Below are 6825 nucleotides of genomic sequence, written 5' to 3'. Positions count from 1 at the left end.
CCCAAGTTCATTTTCATGTGTCTTGTTTACATTAGACTCTCTACCACACAAATATTTTATTAAGCACTAAAGTAAAGTTCCTCAGTTCATACCTAGCATACCAAGTTCTTAGGCTGATTTCCCAAATTGTGCTGTGGTATGTTCTTATACCTAAAATTTGCCAAGTATGGGTAGGTATTACATATTGTAAAATATTGATGCACCCTTAATTATATATGAAACATGAAACAACCATGTCCATTAACAAGCTCTGGACATTTACCCCCAAATTTCATTTTACATTATAAGTAGATCTCATTTTTAGACAGCACACAAACACTGGTGTATGCTAGGAACTATGAGGTTTAACATGTTTTTGTGGCTCTGAGATCCTAACTTTCCCAGGAAAGAAAAGTTTGTGCTGGCTCAAAGACATCTCTAAAATTTCTTCTCCCTGTCTGTGATGCTTTGATTATTTCTAAAACATTTTCTGGCCTGTAAAATATAGCTCCTCCTGCCATTTGTTAGCAGACACTTTGAAAGGACTTGTAATATATACTTTTTCAGAAAAAACTGAACGGTATGATTTCAGACCTACATAGTCACTGTTTAGTAGTCTAGCCTTGTTCTGACAGGTGAATCGAAATCTTCTCCTTGGAAATAAATTAGGTTATTATCTCAAATACAAAATCAAATGCATCCGCAACTAAAGGTTTCTCAAAGTCATTTCTTTCAATGGGAAAACTTTTTTCTCATGAGAAGGAAAGAGGTCATCTTTACCCAAAAGCAAACGTCCAATTCAAACCAGAAAAGGTATGAAGTAGTCAGTCCCAGTGTACAATAAACATAAATAACTTTGAAGGAGGGATCCCAGTATTCCCACAACTTACCTTCCTAATGCAAAATTTCCTTTCCTAATTCCGAATTTCCTTTTGGGAAAATAAAAGAGTCAGGTTAGTTTTGAAACACAGAGTACTTCTAAACACAAGGGGCTCCAGTTCTAAGCAGAGTAATCTAAGAAAAGGTAATTTCATGAGATACCAGATTTTACCAACTGTATGCATTTTTCTATGGAGAAGGTGCATAGCTTTCAATAGAATAGAAAGGGGATACAACTCAAAAAAATGAAAGTTAGGGAACAGTGCTCTGGAGAATAAAATAGAGAGCCCCATCCCTGGTCCAAGGATGGTTCTTCAACCACCACCACTCAGCCATCTAACTGAAATGGTGAGAGGCAAAGTCAATTTTCCAAATTCAAAATTTCTCTGGTGTTCTAGTTTCCATATTTCTTAGATATGAGGATACAAACTGATACCATCTTTATTTTAAAGAAATTTCTTTAAGGGACTGAAGTATTCTTTCATTCCTTTCAGAACAGTGAGTGTCAAGTGGCTACCCATTTAGAGACATCGTCATCCTCGCCACTCCCAGTCCAAGTCCGCAAATGGTAGCAGGTGACAGGAAATGTCCCTCTGCAGTAGGACACACCATCATATAAAAAGAAATAGTAACCATGAGTGTGGCATTCAAGTCATAAAGAATGGCATTTTTAAAACTTTAAAATGCTACATGGCAGTTTAAAATTCTAAATGGTAAAGTATTCTCTTTACTTTCCATCGTATTTCCATTTTCCGCAAAATTTTAAGGAGATAGTTGTCATCAGATATGGCTAAATAATTCTTTTTAAAACACTAAAAATATTCTGGTTTGTAATGCAGAGAGCCCAGTCCTCATTGGTTTGTGATTATAAAAGGAGTCATGACTGAATTAATCCTTAGCCTTTTTTTCCAGAAATTCATCTGTCTCAAAGTTTCCTCCATTATCTTCAGGAACCCCCTACAATCCCAGTGTACTTTGTTCATGATGGTATTACATCAGCTTTTCACAAAATGTGTTCCCTGTAACAGTAGATCCAGAAAATGACCAGGAAGAAAGAAACTCTGGGAAACATTGTACCTAGATGCCTCCTTAGGAAAATGCCATGAACATTCCATTAGTGCAGGTGCCAAGACGTCCTATTTTGCCTTCTTTAATCTAATGTCACTTACGCCCTGATCCAGAAAGTAGAGTTTGCAGTAGAAGAAGATGTTTACTTTCAATTGTAGCATTCCGTAACGTTTATGGCTTTGTCCTTGATAAGTGGGTAGGGAAAATATTAGCTGTTCCACATCTAATGGAAATGAGAAAATTAAAGCATAAAAAAATTATTTAGTCAATGTCACCCAGGGTATTTATGACAAATCGGAGACTCAAGTCCAATGCTCTTTTTATTACCCTGGTGGTTTGGGGCTTCCAAGTAGTCATAAGAGGTTGGGACAGTCACTTACTACCTACCACATAAATGAAGGAACACACTTGGGCCTTCAGAGAACTCACTGTAGAAAAAATATCCTAGTCACATGATTTCCTCCAAAACCTTGATCTTATTATCCTACCCTATTACCTTTTCAAGGCCAAGAAATTCCTACTGCTTTCTCTTACCAACCTATTCCCAAATTTTGTATCAGCTTTTCTCAGTTCATACCAATTAGGAATCAAAATTCTGAAAATTTCAAGAAATGATGAAATGTAATGAACTGGAGAGAAAAAATATAGACAAACCTTATATTTAATGTTTAAAATGTTTTTATAAAACTTTACAAATGTGAAATTACTGATTAGTTTATGGAACATGAAATATTATCAATTGAATTTGATTTCCTCATAAAATCATTGTTTCATTACAGCTCAAATAAACCATTGAATGGATTTGTTGAAGTTACATTTAAATGTATTATATTTTCACATAAATGGAACATTATATTGCCAAACCTTAAACGATTTAGCTAGTTTTAATATTTTTGAATTTTTGAGAAGCAGGCAAACTCTTGGGAATAAATGAAATACTATAAGTCAGTAAAACAGAAGGTTATTCTATTTTATGGACAGAGTCTGCCAGTAAGGACAGAATAAAGGTCATAGTTTTTATCAAAAGAGCTCAGAAAAAAAGCAACTTTTTGAGTGATGAAGCTATCACCACATGCAAGTATGTCTGATCAGTCTCAGTTGTCTAGAAACCTCTACAAGCAGCTTTTGCTTTTTAAAAATTTCCTTTGTATATTTTTGTGGATTTCTGAAAATTAGAGTTTTGTCCTGAATAAAACAAGTTTCATCTTGCTTCCCAACATCGCTCATTTTCTTCCATCAGAGGCAGCCTTACGGGGATGTACCAAACTACCCCTGCTCCATGCAAGTTTCATAATGCTGGTGCCTCCCTGCTGTACCATGTAGGAGTCAGAGAAACACTGGCCAGTCCCCTTCGCCTCCTTCACCCCACCCCCTCACCAGACTCCAGGCGGCTTCTTTTCCTGAAACTCCGCAGCAGATCATTGCTCGGGTTATCTCTTCTCACCTAATCCTCACCTCATAGTTGCCACTTGTTTTTCATCACAACTAGGTCTTAAAAACAAAATTGATCAACTATGTGTTTAAGAAGAATCCAAGTGTGTACAAGGTCCTTTCCTTGCCATTTCATTCATCCACTCAACAGACTTTTATTAGGAGCCTGCTCTGGCTGGTTTGTGCTGGGTGCCAAGGATACAGAAAACATTAAAACAGGACCCCAGCCTAGAAAAGTTCACTCTAGCAGGAAAGACATTGTGTCCAAGATAAATTGTGACACCACAGAGTACACACAGTGACAAGTGCTGAGGAAATACAGAGAAGGAAGCAATTACTCTACCGGGAGAGCTGGGGAAAAGAGGTGGCCTTATGGCTAGATCCTCAAAGGTAGATAGGAGTTTATCAGTCTGAAAATCTGAGCACAAGTATACCTTAGGCAATGGCATATATTAATTGAAAGAAATGAGATGGCTATGTGCATTTTAACTTACATGCCAATAAAGTTTTGGAGGTGCAAATGCTGTCAACCTCAAAATCTCTGTGAGAGAAATTTACACTTTCTGATCCAAAGGAAGGACATCAATCAACTTTTGGCATTCCCTCCACCTTACCTCACAGTCCTGTCAGGAACCTCTCCACACCTTCACCAACAATGATTTAAATAGGCTATCCCTTCTCCCAAGTTTTCAGGCCTACCTGTTAACATCCACTCCTTCACACCTGATAAATGAACCAGCAATTCATTCTTGTGGAAATACAGCTGTAAAGTTTCATAAATAATAAATTAAAACTTGCAGTTGCCATCGAGGTTAAAATAATCTTTAGACTAACTATTGGCAGAGCATTTAGTCATAGCTCATGATGGAATATGGTTCTCCCGCATTCAGCTCTAATTTTCCAGGTAAAGGTGAATGGTACAATGTCAAAAGTATCTGAATGTCTGGTGTCAAGTAGGCATAACAGCTAACTAATATTGGGGGGTTTTAGTCATGTTTTATCCATGATCCTGGTTTTCCTTATCTCAAAAACAAAAATTAAAAAGTGAACAGAACTTCTGCTCCCTCTCTCCTTCATATCTCCCTTATTTCCCCACCAAATTTGGGGTGCAAATGATCCCTTCTATTTTATTACCACCCATTCCCTTCTCCAATCCCTCCCCACCCCCACACAGTTAGCTCTTTGTCAGGCCACTCTATTCCTATCCTAACGATTCTGCCTCTTGAAGATCTCTCATAGCCTCTAATCTAATCAAATATTCCCATTAATGCTTAATATTTTATACCACATGATGTATTATTCTTTCCCACCATCTTTCCTTCTCAAAGCCACCTTTGCTCTCAGTTATGAATGCAGTCATTCATCAGACATCCACTGATGAACCCAAGTCTGTGCTAGGCACTGGGGTTAGCACCATTTCTGCCTTCAAGAAATTTTTAATTGAATAGGGAAGTCAGAAAAGAGTCCCATAACTATAAACAGGTGTGGTATGTCATTAGAAGATACTGAGTGTATCCTTTCACCCAACAAACCAAAGACAAAGAAAATGTCCTGGAGAAGGTGAGCTGGGTTCAGAAGGTCAAGATTGAGTTCATAAGCAAGGAAAGGCAAGACAGCACTTTCCTGGAAAAAATTACTTCTGTGCTTCTCCAGTCCAGTTTCCCTACCTGTTGTCTGTCCACCTCTTTTCCATTTTGATTCTAGGTATAAACAGAGACTCAGTCCTCATTCCTCAATGCTTTCTCTATCCACATCTGCTCATCAACAGAACCTACTTCATAGTTTAACCACACGCAATATGAGATGATAGTTAAATCTGAGCCTCCTGCCCCAAATTCCCAACTCCCTATAGCCCAGAACCACAGGAGGAGCACACTATCTCCTGGTTATCAGTGTTTTCAGACCTGGCTCACTATCTACCCATGAAGAGTAGCCTCTTCACAGCTTGAGAATTTCCAGCAATAAGACCATCCTTCCAGGGACTAGAATTCAAAACCTTGAGAATAATCTTTTTCTTCTCTCCTTTCTCCCTACTCAGTTTTCCGTGTGTTCATGAATGAATAAAAATATTATTCATCACAGAGTCCCCTTCTTCTAAAACCCCTAGTGAAATCTCTTTTGCCCTCAAAATAAAATAATTCTTAATCTAGATTTAAAACTCTCCATAATCTGGTCCCTGATCCAATCCCAATACCATGCAGTCTCGTCATATTAATATAACATTTGAGGGTTTCGAAAGCGTCTTCCCAAAGCTACTTCTGCAAACATGATCTCTTTTGCACTACCACAGTGCCCTGATAAGACAGGCGAGGCAGGCATTATTATTCCTCTTTCTTTAGAAGACAAAACCAAGACTCTGAGAAACAGATTCAACCAGGTCTTCTAATTCTTAGCTCAGCACTCCTTCCCATTGGCTCACATTGTGTTTCATGTTTTGATTTATTGCGCAAGTGCAACACCAATTGTTTCTTTCCAAATTGAGAGCTTCTAAAAAGAAGGAAAAGTGTCAGAGATTTTTTTTCTTCTGTAACTGCTCAGCACGAGGCATGTGGTACTGCACTGTGGATCAAAAAGACCCTCAATGCTTCTTGAATAAGTGTTCTAACCACATGATTCTGTTTAAGAAAGTCACAGTCTTACTCCTTCGCTTAAAGCTCAAACCCTCAGCTCTTCTGATTAGATTCAGTTCAGTTCAGCTCAGTTACTCAGTTGTGTCTGACTCTTTGTGACCCCCTGGACTGCAGAATGCCAGGCTTCCCTGTCCATCACCAACTCCCCGAGTTTGCTCACACTCATGTCCATTGAGTCAGTGATGCCATCCAACCATCTCATCCTCTGTCGTCCCCTTCTCTTCCTGCCTTCAATCTTTCTCAGCATCAGGGTCTTTTTAAATGAATCAGCTCTTCGCATCAAGTGGCCAAAGAATTGAAGTTTCAGTTTCAGCATCAGTCTTTCCAATGAATATTCAAGGACTGATTTCCTCTAGGAATGGCTGATTAGATTATCTTAATATAAACATGTGACCACAGCTGACAAGGTCTTCGTGATCTTACCATGGCCAACCACTCTGATTTCATCCTCTCCACACTCCATTCCCCACTCTTGCCCACCAGTCTCCTTCTTTCTGTTACCTGGGTTTGCTGAGCTCATGCCCACCTTCGAGCTTTGTGTAAGCTGCTCTGTGAACTAAAACGCCCTGTGGCTGACTCCTGCTCATCATTCTGGTCTCAGCACAAATGCCACCACCTCAGAGACGCCTTCCCTGACCACCCAACCTAGGGTTAGCCTTAGTCATTCTTATCCTGATATATTTTCTTCCCAGTACATATCATAATCTAAACTTATGTGTTTCATTGCTTGTCTCCCATTAGAGTGTAAACTCAGTAGGTCTGAGACATTATTCCTCTGTTTCCCAGTGCCTAAACTAGGGCAATATCTATTTGTCGAATGCATAAATGGATGAATGAA

Source organism: Capra hircus, chromosome 1, assembly GCF_001704415.2.
Source record: "Capra hircus breed San Clemente chromosome 1, ASM170441v1, whole genome shotgun sequence".
In the NCBI taxonomy this organism is placed as follows: Eukaryota; Metazoa; Chordata; class Mammalia; order Artiodactyla; family Bovidae; genus Capra; species Capra hircus.
Note: the sequence above shows the minus strand (reverse complement) of the source record.